Source organism: Azolla caroliniana, unplaced genomic scaffold (genome assembly GCF_043228905.1).
Source record: "Azolla caroliniana isolate FFs.n. ecotype wild unplaced genomic scaffold, voAzoCaro1.0.p SCAF_14, whole genome shotgun sequence".
NCBI lineage: Eukaryota > Viridiplantae > Streptophyta > Polypodiopsida > Salviniales > Salviniaceae > Azolla > Azolla caroliniana.
The window spans coordinates 11,429,857-11,446,525 of NW_028230449.1; positions in this window are offsets into that span (position 1 = coordinate 11,429,857).

Below are 16,669 nucleotides of genomic sequence, written 5' to 3' on the forward strand. Positions count from 1 at the left end.
TGTAGGATTTTAGAAGCTTCCAGAAAGCTCCAGAAGCTAGAACATTCTAGAAGCTTGTGCATGAAAATGAGTCTTTGCATGGGGCTACATTTAGAGCCCATAAACATGTATAAATACAGGGGTTCACCTTGGCCTTAGTTAAGGTGAACAACACTAGTTACGGAATCATAATTCAGTTCTTGTTCTCTTGACTACTTTCTCCCTCTCTTTCTTATTATCTTGTCTATGATCTCTCTCTCACTCTCTTAGTATTGAGCCTCTTCTACTTGTCCGTGACACTTTGACTTTTGGCTCTCCTCGGCCCGAACAGTCGACTCTTCCTTGTCTTCTACTATCACCTACTTCCATATAGTCGGCTCCTCCCATGGGAGGGATATATTCCCAACAAACTCCCCCTTCACTCCTATGGGAGGGATATACTCATGTATCGGCTTACTATTCCCACAACAAAGGCTATGTCTGGTCTCATGCAGACCATAGGATACATTAGAATGCCGACGGCCGAGGCATATGGCACTTTCCTCATCTCAACCCTTTCTTTCTCCCTTCTCGGGCATTGCCTTGCATTTAACTTGCAGTTAGTCAGTAACGCAGAGACGATCGGCTTTGCGTCTGTCATGTTGAATCTTTCTAGGATCTTTGTCACGTATTTCTCTTGTGACAACCACAACACTTTCTTAGTTTTGTCCCGAACTATGTGCATCCCTAAGATCTGTTTAGCCGGACCAAGATCCTTCATGGCAAACGACTTGCCTAGATCTTTTGTCAAGCTTCTGATCTTCCTTGTATCTTGACCGACTATCAACATGTCATCAACATTTAATAAGAGAATTAAGAAGTCACCTTCATCGTACCTTTTGATGAACACACAGTGACCAGCCTGTGTTTTCTGGAACCCATGTTCCACCATGAAGGATTCTGTCATGATATGGCAAGACTCGAACCCATGACCTTAGGTTATATGGGTCGAGCTCTTGACCATTAGATCATCTATTGTAATACGTAGGATATTATTTTCATTTACATTTTATTATAGGAAATTAGTGTATATTCCAGATTTCTCTGGAACATTCTAGAAGCTTTAGGATTACTCCTGAAAACACTATAAAAGAGGGCACTAGGCATTATATTGAACCAAATTGGTTCAAACTATCAGGAATAGTACTGAGACAGAGAAGGAATTAGTACTAAACGAAGGATTAGTACTATGTTTATTAGAACCATTACCAATTCCGATCAAGTCGTGGCAATCCATTGCTCTAGACTTCATCACAGATCTTCTAGTCTCTAAGGGGTTCAATGTGATTCTAACGGTGGTCGATCGATATACGAAGATGGCTCATTTCTTGTCATGTACTAAGGAGATCTCCAGTGAAGACACTGCCGAAATTGTCATGTGTGAAGTATGTCGGCATCATGGACTTCCCGATAGTATCATCAGTGACCGTGGACCCCAATTCGTGTCAAAATTCTAGAAGCACCTTTTTAACATGCTCAAGGTCACTTGTAACCTCTCCTCCGGCTACCACCCACAAACCGAAGGCCAAGCTGAATGAACAAATCAAATGTTGGAGCAGTATCTGCGGTGCTTTCTCAGCTATCATCAAGATGACTGGGCAGATATTCTCCACTTCGCCAAATTTGCCTATAATAACTCTATCCACGCATCCACTAAAGTTACGCCATTTTATGCTTATACGGGATGTCACCCCCGGTGGAGTGTACTTGAAACCCCAGAGGTGTCCCCAAATCTGTGCGCGGAGGATCGTTTGGAGCAGTTACGCAAGATACAAGCGGATTTATCTACTCATCTCCAACAAGCTCAACAAACACACAAGGTCTACGCGGATCGCCATCGACTTCCATCCAGTTTTAATATTGGAGATCGGGTGTGGCTGCTACGACGACACATCAAGACTACTCGTCCATGTGAGAAGTTAGATTATCGGCGATTAGATCCTTTCCGTATTATTGGACAGATTAATGATGTCGCTTTTCGTCTCGATCTACCTCCTCAACTTCGGATACATCCGGTGTTTCATAGTTCTCTCCTCGAATCCTACCACGAGAGCACCATCCCAGGACGTCTTATCCAACCTCCACCCCCGATCGAGCTTGAAGATGGGCCGGAGTACGAGGTTGCTGCCATCCTTGATTCCAAGATTGTTCGCAACAAGCTCTACTATCTAGTCGATTGGCTAGGCTATAGCCCCAACGAACGTACTTGGGAACCGATCGAGAATGTGACCAATGCTCGTGCTCTTCTTGAAGACTTCCATCGTCAATATCCACACAAACCAGGTCCTCAATCCAAGAAGACTCGTGACACTCGTCGTTTTAAAGGGGGGATAGTGTCATGATATGGCAAGACTCGAACCCATGACCTTAGGTTATATGGGTCGAGCTCTTGACCATTAGATCATCTATTGTAATATGTAGAATATTATTTTCATTTACATTTTATTATAGGAAATTAGTGTATATTCCAGATTTCTTTGGAACATTCTAGAAGCTTCAGGATTACTCCTGAAAACACTATAAAAGAGGGCACTAGGCATTATATTGAACCAAATTGGTTCAACGCCAGTCTTAAGCCTTTTTAGCCACCATTGTATATTCTCTTCATATAATACATATCTTTCTTATCATCACTCTCTCTCTCTCTCTCTCTCTCTCTCTCTCTCTCTCTCTCTCTCTCTTTCTCTCCGTCTCGCTCACTTCTTCCTTCTCTCGAAGAAGTTCCACACCTCTCATAGTACTAATCCTTCGTTTAGTACTAATTCCTTCTCTGTCTCAGTACTGTTCCTGACAGATTCAAACTTCTTGTACCATTGGTGTGGAGCTTGTTTTAGGCCGTACAAGCTTTTCTTCAGTCGACACACCAGTTTCTCTTTCCCTTTCTCCAAAAGCCTTCGGGTTGTTGCATGTAGATTTCTCCATCCAACTCCCCATGCAAGAATTCCGTCTTGACATCCAACTGTTCGATCTCCAAATCCATGCTAGCAATTATGCTCAGAACAATTCTAATGGATGTCATCTTAATGACTAGAGCGAATATTTCGTCAAAGTCGACACCCTTTTTCTATTGGAAACCCTTCACCACAATGCAAGCTTTATACCTAGGCGCACTGTCGACTTCTCCAGTCTTCACCTTGTAGACCCATTTGTTCATGAGTGCTCTCTTACCTTTCAGTAGTTCTACTAGGTCATAGGTGTAGTTTTCGTGCAAGGAGTCCATCTCATCTTGCATCACGTTCAACCATTTCTCTTTGTGCTCGTTGGCAATGGCTTCATCATAGCACTCTGGCTCGCCTTCATCAGTCAAGAGGATGTATTGACTGGCATATGTTGTCGGTGCTCTCCTTTCTCTGAATGGGTATCTCCTTCCACTCGTTGTCGACTCTCGTTCGGGTATCACTCCCGACTCTCCTCTTTGCTTGGGTTCATATATGTTGATCGGCTTCTCAAGGTTGCACAACTCCAACTTGTATTCCTCAATCGACCTTAACAGTTCTGCCGACTCAAACTCATAGTCGGTTAGTCTCTCTGAGTTGACCAACTCGGAATCGGTTGTGCCGACTGGTTGTCTCCGAACTGCTGACTATGGCGGTTCACTTGGCCTCAAGTCGATAGTAGTAGAGGTTGACTGGTTAGTCGATTCCAACTTCTGTTGCTTCCAGTCCTCTATGGTATTGTCTTCTAAGAAGACTACGTCCCAACTCCTCACTACCTTCTTGTCGACTAGGTCCCATAGCCTATAGCCAAACTCATCTTCAGAGTATCCCATGAATATGCATGCTTTCAACTTACTGTTGAGTTTCGCCCTCTGATCCTTCGGTAAATGCATATACCCCAGACATCCAAACACCCTCAGATGCTGATAGGAGACATCCTTTCCTGTCCACATCCCTTGTGTGACATCGAACTTCAATGGCACTGAGGGAGAACTATTGATCAGGTAAAGAGTTGTATACATCGCCTCAACCCAATAGGATTTCGACAGTTTAGCATGAGAGAGCATGCTCCTCACTCTCTCCATGATTGTTCCATTCATCCTCTCTGCAAGCCCGTTCAACGCAGGGGTCTTGATACTGTGTATTTGACTCGAATACCTTCGGCCTTGGAGTATTCCTCAAACTGCCCTCTATATTCAGCACCGTTCCGCTCTTGCCTAGAACTCCTTGAAGAACGACAATGCTTGATCTTTTGACTTTAATACGAAAGCCGATAACTTCCGACTGTAGTCATCGATAAAGGTCACAAAGTACTGTTTGCCTCGGTGTGACGAAGCATCTACATAGCACACATCCATGTGTACTAGTTCCAGTGGCACTTCTCTTCTCCTTGGTGGTCTAGAGTGGAATGTTGCTCTGTTCTGCTTTCCGACTAAGCAGTCGACACACTTCTCCAGGTGCACTCCCTTGACTTCTGGTAGGAGTTTCTGGTTGGCTAACAGATGCGGTCCCTTCTCGCTCATGTGGCCTAGCCTCTTATGCCATATCTCTCCAGCTGAGTTGGTTGCCACGTTCACTTCCAACTTGCACAATCAGACATGCATCATATATAATGTACCTTCTTTCTGTGCTCGGGCCACTATAATATTTCCTCGGCAGAACTTCCACTTGTCATTCTGAAAGTTACCACTGTAGCCTTCGTCATCCATCCTTCTTGTCGATATCAAATTCAATCTGATATCGGGGATGTGTCGACCATCCTTCAGAGTTAGCCGACACCCTGTCGACGTCATCAAGTGGACACTTCCGACTCCGACTATTTTTCACTCTCCACTATCACCCATATTTACATAGCCATGATCCTCGGTTATGTAAGTCGAGAAATACTCTCTCGACAGAGTTATGTGGAAGGATGCTCAGAGTCAATTACCCAAGTGCATTCTTCGCTCGCAAGGTTTGCACTTGTCTGTTCACAAATGAACAACAGTTCTTCATTGCTCGTAGCAATGGCTGAAGTGTTCTTCTCATCAGGAATCTTCTTGGGTTCGACATTGTCTCCGACACCCTTGTCTTTTCTCATGTGTTGATAGTCCTTCTGGAAGTGTCCAAGCTTTCCACAATAAAATCACACGAGCTTACTTCTGGACTTTGACCTAGCTTGAGACTTTTCTCTCCTAGGTGGACTTCTTTGCCAGTTCCTCCTTCTGCCGATGTGTTGAGTCAAATTTGACTCAAACTAGACTAAACCCTTGTCCTTCCTTCTCGCTTCCTCATTCAGGATGCTTGTCTTCACCGATTGTAAAGAGAAGTTCTCTTCTTGACATGTGGTGTTGAAAGTAACCACTAGGTTCTCCCAGCTATCCGGTAGTGTGCACATCAACAAGATGGCCTGCATGGCATCATCGAAGGGAAACTTGGTTGCAGCAAGTTGATTCACATACCCCATGAATGTGCTGATGTGTTCGATGATGCTCTCACCGTCTCTGTATTTCAGTTGTACAATCTTTCTCATTAGTGAGGTTTTATTGGGGGCGTTCTTCCTCTCATATAGACCTGATAGTTTTTGCCACATCTCGTGGGCATTCGTGTCGTTCGCCACATGCTGAAGGACACTTACATCGATGCACTGTTAGATGGTGGCCGCCGCCCTTCTGTTGAGAAGTTTCCATTCCAACTCTAATACCCCCGTGGGTATTTCTACTCTGTCGATGGGCTCGTACAGGTCTTTGACTATGAGAAGATCCTCCATCTTTATCTTCCAGTCTGCATATTCTGAGAGTTCAGAACTATCATTCTCGGGAAGCTGCTCACACCTCCTTCCATGCTTGCACCTCAAGCTCTGATACCAGTTTTTCGAGAAAGGAATCTTCAATCCACAATAAAAGGAATGCACTGAAATACACAGTTAGGAAACACAGAAGACAATGTGCATTGATTTTATGTGGAAACCCTAAAGCAGAAGAAAAACCACAGAGAACGGAGTTTCACTATATATAATGGATATACAAGGATGGGCTTAGAGTACAACACCCTCTAATCTAAGTGTATCATCCACGTAGGGCTCTTACAAAACACAGGTATGGCGCCGCTCACGCAGTCTCTCCCCCCCGTTCTGACTCTTCTTTGTCGTTCTGAACAACAGAGGATCACACTCTACCTATACGTTTTACCATAAAACATATGCTCCATTGGTATTAATAAAAAGTCCAGAGGCAGTATACAAATAGTACATAATATTGTTTCATCTCCACAGTATATCTGAAATGATTCTAGTATTTGTAAAAACTGTTGGGAAAAAAAAAAACCAGCCATAAAACACAGCATTGATTCCAGTGATCTGCTGCAAATTCCATGTCCTCCGTCTTTCCAATCATATGTGTCAGGTGTAAGAAGATTTCCGTCTCTGTAAGAAGATTCACCATCCCAACAGAAGCAGTTGCAAACAGATCCCATTTGCTTTGATCCCCACAACTTATTCACTCTCCCTTCATGATGTGCTTCGGCCCCCTCACCATCATCACTCCTAAAATCAACCAAATTGCTTCATTCAGTCCACCTCCACCATCTCGCCGAATGCCACCAATGTCCTGTGGAATTAACAACAAAATAAATAAAAATTCCTCATCCCCTCATGAGCTGCTTCGATCCCCCCCACCATCATCACTCCTAAAACAGACACATTGCTTCCTTTAGTCCACATCCACCATCTCGCCGAATAGGACCAATGTCCTGTGCAATGAATCAACAAAAATGAGAAATTGTTCCTCATTCCCTCATGATTTGCTTCGTTCCCCCACACCATTGTCACTCCTAAAAACAGAGAAATTGCTTCAGTCAAACCACATCAACCATCTCGCCGAATACCACCTCTGACCTATACAAAAACAACAAAAACAAGTGAATAATGGTTCCTCATCCCCTCATGATTTGCTTCTGTCCCCCCCACCATCATCACTCCTAAAAACAAACAAATTGCTTCAATCAATCCACATCCACCATCTCGCCGAGTACCGCCAATATCCTGTGTAATTAACAACAAAATAAGTGAACAATGATTCCTCTCCCCTCCTTATCTGCTTCAACCCTCGCACCAACACCACTCATCCTCACACCATGACAAAGTTGCTTCAAATCCCACTGCCATCATCCCGCAACCTATGAGAACCATAATATCTGTCTTAAGTCAACCCATATGTAGGGTATCTTGCTTCCCCTATTCCATCTCACTGATTAGCGCGGCCCTGCTCTACCTATACGTTTGCCCTAGGCGTATTTATACTAGTACATCATATGGGCTAATTACAAGTGTAGCCCCTACTACACATCACTACTATTATTATAACTATAATAATAATAGTCAATAGTTAATTAGTCGACTCCCTATTTGTTAGCTCTTTGACTATTGGCTCTTCTCGGCCCGAACAATCGGCTCTTCCTTGTCTTCGATTGTCGGCTACTTCCAGACAGTTGGCTCCTCCCATGGGAGGGATATATTCCCAACACAAACATCGCCATCATGTTGTCGGCCTCTTGTTGATTCTCCGTCTCCTTTCCACCCATCTTCATGTCGGGTTCACCAAATGTGTCGCGCCTTTCAGCGCCAGATCGTTGCGTGAGTCGGGTGGAAACTGCCGAGGTTTTGGACTAGGAGGAGGAGGAATTTTAGAGGAATCTAGTTATGAATAGACTGTAACAAAGAGAGATAGAAAACTCATGAATCCCACGAGTATAATGTATTTTATTAATCAATATTTAGAGAAGAATATGAATAGATTGAAAGAGAGAGAAATAGAAGACTCGTGAATCTCACAAGTATAATATATTTTATTAATTAGTATTTTGAACCCTAATGTTTTTCCTCCAAATTCCACTCCCAATTATAATTTACTCCCATCCTTATATAGTGATGGGAGAGGTGTACCAATCCATGCTTTTTCTAACTATAGACTTTATGTTTATTCTAACTATGAACTTCATGCTTTTTCTTTTAATGAAAGTGTTCGTGCACGCTAGATGTGCATGGATAGCTTTTTCTAACTTTAGTGTTCATACACACTAGATGTGCATGAATAACTTTTCTTTCCTAGAAAATATGTGTGAGGATAACGTTTTCTACATTGAAAATCTAATCTTTTAACACCCATGATGTTAGTACAATGGTATGGTTTGAAATTGTTAACATGTAGGTACAAGGTTCAAATCTTACCCTATGCATGTAACATACATTTTAATATTTTCTTCCTTTTCGTCATACTTATTCAATTGGGTATTTTACACATTTTTCACGTAGTGTACAAATTATAGTACGACAACGCTTTCACACACATAATCTTTTGCATGGTATCAGAGCACGAGGGTTAGAAGAGTCAAGTACAGCCGACTCGTGAACAAGCATAGAGACAAGCTTTTGTCTTCTTGAGAAGAAAAGACAAGAACATGGACAGAGGCATGGGAACCTCACTTCCGACAGAATAGGTCGATAGGAGCAACTATGCATCTTGGTCATACAAGTTGCACCAATACATGCTTGGGCATGGGTATTGGAGTTACGTCGAAAGAGAAAATGATGCAACACCGGATTCGACACACAAAGATTTTCCGTCCTGAGAATAGGTGACAAGTAGAGTTCTGTACTGTTTTGCATCCTGTGTGAGAGATCAACTTTTGAACTATATTTGGGATGCCAAAACGCCAAAAGATACGTGGGTGAATATGAAACGAATTTTTGCCGCCAACACAATGGCCAGGAAGCTGCAACTTAGGTAGGAGCTCAACAATGTCCAACAGAAACACCTATCTATGGCCAATTACACTTCCCGAATCAAGGAGATCTGTGACTCCCTCACCTCCATCAACATGACCGTCGAGGAGGATGAAATGGTGTAGGTCTGCCTTGTAGGGCTGGAATCTAGATTCGGATTAATCCGAATGGCGGTCTGCACGAGAGAGAACACAATGTCGTTCTTCAAGCTACAATCTATGTTGCTCCTTGAAGAATATCATGTGGGTTCATCGACGAGCATGCATACCGACAAAAAGATGTTGTACACGGGGTCGTGGTGGACAAGGTGGTTTCGGCATGCAATGGATGAGGCCGACAAGAGCATAACCAGAGACATAATAGAAATGCTGACAATAGTTCTGGACCCTCCACAAGCAGGGGGAGTCAAGGCAGTGCCAAAAGCTGGCAAGGGAAGGCCGCAACAGACTATTGGTATTGTAGCTAGTAGGGCCATCGAGCTTGGGAGACGTAGATACGCATGAAAGATCGCACTACGCTAAAGGCTCATGGTGAGCTGGAACGAACCCAGCCTTCGTGATGAAGACAAGGCCATGGCAACTCGATGGCAGAGAACACCTCGAAATTGGAGGAGGTGTGGTATGTGGATTCTGGCGGATCGAACCATATGACGAACCACAAGGAGTAGTTCTCAACGTTGGAGAACCCGGAACAACCGGGGGTCGTCGAAACTAGTGACGACACCCCACATCCCATCGAGCACATCAGAGACTTCTCTCTGAGCTATGTTGGCTAGAGAGGAATAATGAGGAACATCCTGCATGTCCCAACGATCATCAAGAACCTGGTGTCAATCTGACAAATTGTTCATCAAGGAATGCAAGTTTGGTTCACTCATCACCTCGAGTACTTTTTTCAAGAAGAAGGTCGTATTATCACGCAAGGGCATCGAGAAGGGAGGATGCTCATCCTGAAAACAAATGACGTTGACACCACTATGTTTGCCAAAGGGAAAAAGGTCGAATCGGATATCAACCTGTGGCACAAGTGAGTCTGCCACGTCAACTTCCCCAAGCTTTAGGAGATGCGGGCGAAACAAGTGGTTTTCAGCCTGCTGAGATTTAGTGGCCAAAAAGACCAAATATGTGAAGCTTGCCAGTTAGGGAAGTAGCACCAACTTCCATTCCCCAACGAGCGCAATCAAAGCCAAAATAAGCTCAATTTGATCCATTTGGATGTGTCTGGGCCAACGTAGAACATGAGCATTACAACTTTGTAACCTTCTCGACATTTTTGGGCATGCTTGATTGAGAAGAAGAGTGAAGTGTTCTCCTAATTCCTGAAGGTGAAAAGACTTGCTAAACGGGAGATGGACGAAAGATCAAATGCCTCAAGATCGATAGCGGAAAAGAGTACTTTTCCGACCAGTTCTCAATCTATCTACAAAAGTAGGGAATTCGACGCGAATTCTCCTGCAAATATACACTGAAGCAGAATGGCGTACCCGAGCAGAAGAATCAGACCATTGAGGAAGCGACAAGGGCAATGCTTGAGGAGAAGCATATGCCGAAGTTTTACGGGGCCAAAGCAGTCAAGACGGCCGTTTACATACAGAATCAGATTTCTGCTTCTGGAGCAAAGGTGTCACCATACGAGCTGTATTTTGGGGGGAAGCCAATCTGGCACACCTCAGGGTATTCAGCAACATTGCCCATGTGCATGTGCCAAAAGAAGAGGAGGAACTTGGATGTGAAAGTCAAGAAGTGAATTCTAGTTGGCTACTCGGATGAGCAGAAGGGTTATAAGTGTTATAACCCCCAAACATAACATGCTCGAGTTAGTTGAGATTCCGTATTTGACAAATCGGCTTCGTGGTACTTGCCTCTGTCTCTAACCCCCATTAACTCGACTCTAAATTCTGAGGATGAGGCCAATGAGGCAGAGACGCCCCTAGATGAAGAAGAAATCAGAACTCTAGAAGAGAGTTCGATCTCATTTCGGCTAAGTGGGCCAAATGAGGGGCTGAGCCACAAAGGCCAGCTGGATAAAGCGTCAATGAGCAACCAAGACTCAATCGTGTAGTCTGCACCCAAAATCCCAAGAGAGGGCTTATGTACAAGGATAAGGGAAAGATGAAAATGTTAGAATAGGCACACAGGCAGTGGCCAGGAGCAAAGATGGACCTCTAGAGATGAGGTCGGAATCAGCCAAGAGGGCCATGAAATCGGTGAACCAGAAATTGCACCAATCCACCCACCAAAAAAACATTGTAAGTTGGCACGGGTATAATGAGTATATGGTGCATCATTATGCGTATATGGCGAAGTTGGTGGAAGTGTGTGAGCCGAAGAGCTCCGCTATCATGAAAATGCGCCAGCTAGTGCGGATCATGACGTGGAACCTTCAGGGTTCTGGACCGCAAGGATTTAGGGCTCAACGATTAATGCACTTTAAGCTTAAGGATGAGAAATTTCCCACAAATAAGGGTAAGATAGTATGAGAGATCGAATCATACTTAATTATAGTTATGCTCAAGAAAATCTTCGAGTAAGAGAGTATGTTAGATCGAAAAATACTTAATTATGCTTATGAGTAAACAAAGCTTAGAGCAGGAGAGTATGAATAACACTTAATTATCCTTATACATAAGAGATTATGAGAGACACTTAATTATCCTTATACATAAAAGAGTATGAAAGAGAAAACATCAAATATTTTATTATTCAATTGGTCAATCTAATCTCCTTTTCGGGTATAAGAGTATGAGAGAGGAAACATGAAAACTCTTATTCTTTCAATCCCCATCCATCTCTCCCCTCCCTTCCCATTCTTCTTAAGAATAACTCTTATTTATACATTTTCTATGGCTTGCTTTTTTTTCTTAGAAAAAAGCTTGTCTATATGAGTCATTTTTAATTTCCATCACTATTTCCATTGTGTAAGCTCAAATTATACATGCAAGATATTTTTGGAAAGCTCTTTGTGTTAGCTTTCTTATGAATCTTTTCTTTTTGAATTTGGATATCATATGAATATGTTATTAGTTTTTTCTCTCTACCTAGATCTTCATATTCACGCCTTGCCTTTTTTCTACTTTTGAAAAACTATGTCTAACTTTTTATTTTTTCATCATTTATTACAAAGGTTGACTTGACAATATTATTAGTTTATTTGAACTACTACTTTATTCTCTTTTAATGGTGGTTTCACACTATTTGTTGAAAACATCTCCACAACACAGAGGTAGGAAAGGACGCCAATTGGCATGTTGCAATGGAGGAAGACATGCGCACCTTAGTGGAGAATGAAACATGAGACCTAGTTGACACCCCCAAGGGCGTAAAACCAATCTGATGCCGGTGGGTGTACAAAGTGAAGTACAATGTTGATGGCTTCATCAACTGGTACAAGGCCCCACTGGTGGCCAAGGGCTATGTGTAGCAACACGACATCAATTACGACGAGACATTCGTGTCAATTGCGAAGATGACAATCATCTAAGTGCTATTGGCCGTAATGGCGGCGAAGGGATGGCACTTGCGCCAGATGGACGTGAAGAACACGGTCCTTCAAGGAGAGCTTGAGGAATAAGTATACATGGTGCAACCTCTTGAATGCAGTCCGAATTGAACACATCGGCCATCTGCCCACTGAAGAAGTCCCTCTATGGATTAAAGCAAGCCCCATGTGCTTGGAATGCTAAGGTCACACAGAGATTGTGTCGGATGGGCTTTGTTCCTTTGGAAACAAACTCTTCACTTTTCATCCGGTAGGGTCAGAATGGGCCAGTACTGCTATATGTGGATGACTTGGTCATCGTCGACATCGACTTGAAAGAAATCGGCCTCGTGAAGTCCCAACTTTCTCCATCATTCGACATGAAGGATATAGGGAGCCTTCATTACTTCTTGAAATGGAATGAGTGGTTGGTCTACAATAATGATGTCGATTGGGCCTAAAATGTTGGCAATTGTAGGTCAACATCTGGATTTGCGTTTTCATTGGGAAGCATTGCGATCTCCTTGAGTAGTAAGAAGTAGGAGACAATTGCATTGTCAAGCACTAAGGCCGAATATAGAGGAGCAGTTGTCGCGACATCCGAAGCCATATAGCTCAAGCGACTATTAAGGGATCTATAGATGGAGGTGTCCAAGCCATCAGTTATATACTGTGACAATCTTAGCAGCATCCAATTAGCGAAGAACCCCGTCTTCTACGGTTACACGTGGCACATTGAGGTGCATTATCATTTTTCCTATGAGCGAGTTCTGTCCGGTGAAGTCAAACTTGTATACATTCCGATGGATCGGCAGGTTGCCGATATCTTCACCAAACCACTCAACCTTGACAAGTTATGGCATTTTTCGAGTATGCTTGGTTTACAACATCTTGACATGCCGAACTTGAGGGGGAGAAGCGAATGCCAAACTAAAGCTGAGAGGGGGAGGGATGTTCGAGAAACTAGTTCAGATTTGGAGTTCGAATACAGAACAACTGAAGAAGTCGTAATGTTGGGGACGGTTAGAAAAGCCAAGGACGTGTTAGACGAGAGAACAAGTGGAAGGAGATCAACCAAGTATAGACTAGCCAGATGCAGGGGAGTGGCCCAAAGAATGGGCCGAAGCCAAAGCCAACCAAACGAGAGGGAGACAACAGAGCCAAGAGAGGCAAAGCCATGGAGAAGAAGGCCAAGACTTAGGCTGAGATAGCCAAGGGCCAAATTGAAGACGAATCGGAAGTAGCCTATTTGGACAAGAGCGGGAATGAATTGGAGATAGCCGACTCGATCGAGAGTTAGGATTCAGACGATACATATCGTATTAAGGCCAAGCAAACAAGGAGGCAGTCGAAGACAATGTCAATATGGAGGAGCCAACAATTCGAGGGGCGCCAATGCCGCAACATCAAAGGAGCTGACAAGGGTCTGGGTAGTAGACAAATAGATCGTAGCGGTTGAGGTACGTGGAACCGGATGGGTCAGGGAGCATTGGACCAAAGGGGTCGTGGGATGTGGGGCCGAACCGCACAAGGAGCGCGAGGAGGGCCTGAAGTCGACAAGAGAAGCTAGAGGCTAGAACTGGCTGGAGCTGACACATCGGGACCTCAAGTTGAGCTTGAGGGGGAGTGTTTAGTGAACAAGCTCAACATGGGCCGAATCGGTTGAATAAGCCAAAAGCTGGATCAGATATAGGTCAATTGGCTAGGCCCGAATCGGCTAAATAAGCTAAAAGCAAAATTAGTTAGTCCAGTCAGATGGAATCCGACAGGTCGTTCGATACCGTAAATGCCTATTTCATTAAATAGGCCTATTATAGGCTAATTTGTGTTAGGCTCAGTTATTGAACATTGAAGTACAAGTCAGTACTTTATGACAGCCTATCAGAGGGCTTGTATAAAAAGTGCTCTGTGAGCATATTGTATGTACTGAGTACTGAGTCTTTTGATAATAGAAATTGTGTCTGCTCAGTTAGTCTCTCTCTCTCCTACTCTGTGTATTCCTAACTATCTATTTCTGTTGTTCGACCGAGCCGACTATGTTCGCACATAACGCTTTTGCACACATAAATTTTTACACAGATATTAAGGGCGAACTACAAGATTATGAATTTAAGAAAACATTAACTTTGCATTGTATACAAGAAATTGATATGTTGAGAAAGTGCCACCAAGTATGTCTACTAATTCAGTAAAGATGGTGTGGTTTGGGAGATGATCAGTTCAATAGTCTTATGGGTTTTGTGGGCTAATGGTTGTATACGTTGGAGGTATCAACCAGCTCTCTAGGTATTTGCTCCATAGACATGAGGCAAATGGCCATATACAAGTATTGGATAAGGGAAAGGAACTTCATGAGGAGATCAACAAAGGATCGCTAGAAAAACATGTTGGATTGTACTTAGCAATGCTTTGGTAGATATGTATGCAAAATATGTTGCACCAATGAATGAATGAATGTGGCAGCCTAAGAGCAATTGAAAAAGGTAAAAATCCATGAAGAAGCTGTTAAGAATATTTGGAGGTGTCCATGTATAGTTTAAATCAATATAAACCATTGTTGGGAAAAAAATAAAAAATAAAAATCGGTTACCATGTGCATCAAGATCTAATCAAGCAACCAAAATAAAATGGGGTGAACTAGGTTTTGCCCCAAATGATAACGATTTCTTCCAAAAATAGATCGTGTAATGGAAACTCAAAGTTAGTCACTGACACCCATGTCTCTGAACAAGCACCATCGTAGCACTATCATGCGCCTCACTAAATTTGAAAGAACACATTCGTCAATTCTTTTAGGACATGCTTCTAAACAAGCACAATCTGAATGCCCTCGTGCATATCTCCAAATCTAAAATACACCTTCCCCACTCGTTTAGGTGTACAAACATGATTCATAAATTCCAAATAATATCAAAATATATTGAATACCAACGCAATTGTGTAATTTCCAATAAATTGGATTTCTACCAAGGAAGCAATTGGCCAATGTTTAGCCACAAACAGAAAGCCCATGCCTATGATTTCAACTAGACAATGTTTTCAACATTGTGCATCAAGTCATCAAGATCTAATTTAACAGCAACTTAGGCAATACATGAGTATCATAAGATAAATACATGAGATGTCAAGAATTACTATTTTTTAACAAACTTTCAAGAATGTATAACGCATGTGCACAAGACTTTTAAAAACATCATTGAAAAATAGAGTTAATATTATCAAGATTTCAAATTTAACCTATATTTTCTCAATTAATACACAAATTTATCCTAATATTAGGTTAGATTACGAGAATGCTTCCAACTGTAATTGTAATATGCTTCACTTTACATAATGTTGAATTTGAATCCAACATAACAATTTTAGAAATACAATTTTGTTGTTATATTAAATTAGCAAATAACATTTTTGGATATAATTAGAAACATATTCACATGCCCAAAAACTACTACGAACATTATATCCCAATCATACATGAACAACCTAAATGTATTGTTAAGAGATCAAGCTCAACTTAGTTTAGTTAGTTAGTCAACATATGTAACTTAGTAGTTACCTAGATAGAATCTAGTTAGTGTGTTGCCCATAAAGCCTTAAATAGGATTTTGTACTTGAGTGGGATACATTGTAGATCCACCACTCCATGCTCATTTAATATAGGACTTACACGTTGTACCTATATTCTCCTAGCACATGTGCACCCTTGCACATGAAACCTATATATACCTCATTGAAGGTATTGGAGCTACATCAACGGTGCACTCGAGGACAAGCCTGACAACACAAACGCCAACTACCCAACATGGGAGCAAGGAGCGACTCGGGTAATGTATTGCTTGGAAACATGTGTCCACGACCACATGCTTAGCCACATTCGAGACGCCAAGACACCTAAAGAGGCGTGGGAGAACTTAAAGAAAATGTTCGCTGCCAACACGACCGCCCGCAAACTTCAACTCTGGCAAGAGTTGAATAACATTCGGCAAAAAGACATGTCCGTGTCGAACTACACCGCCAAAATCAAGAGCATTTGCGACTTGCTTGGCTCCATCAACATAAACGTCGATGAAGACGAGATGGTTCAACTATGCTTGGGCGGCCTCGCACAACGATTTAATCCACTACGGACGGCAATCTTGGCGAGAGAAAACCCTCCTTCCTTCTTCGACCTCCAATCGATGTTATTGGTCGAAGAAAACCACATTCGAACAAAAAGCAAGGCATCGGAAGGAAAAATGTTCTTTTCGAATTCGGATGGTGGTCGAGGAAGAGGTCATGGCGGTAGAGGAGGAAGCCATCGAGGAACCTTTGAAAGAAGGGGGAGCTTCCAAACCGAACAAGGTCGGCAAACGAGGCCCGCAACTTGCAATTATTGCGGCAAAATCGGCCACTATGAGGCGGATTGTCGGAAGAAAAGAAGCGAGTCGGCGTCGACAAGCCGACAACTCACAAACTATGCTAACAACTCCGAATACGA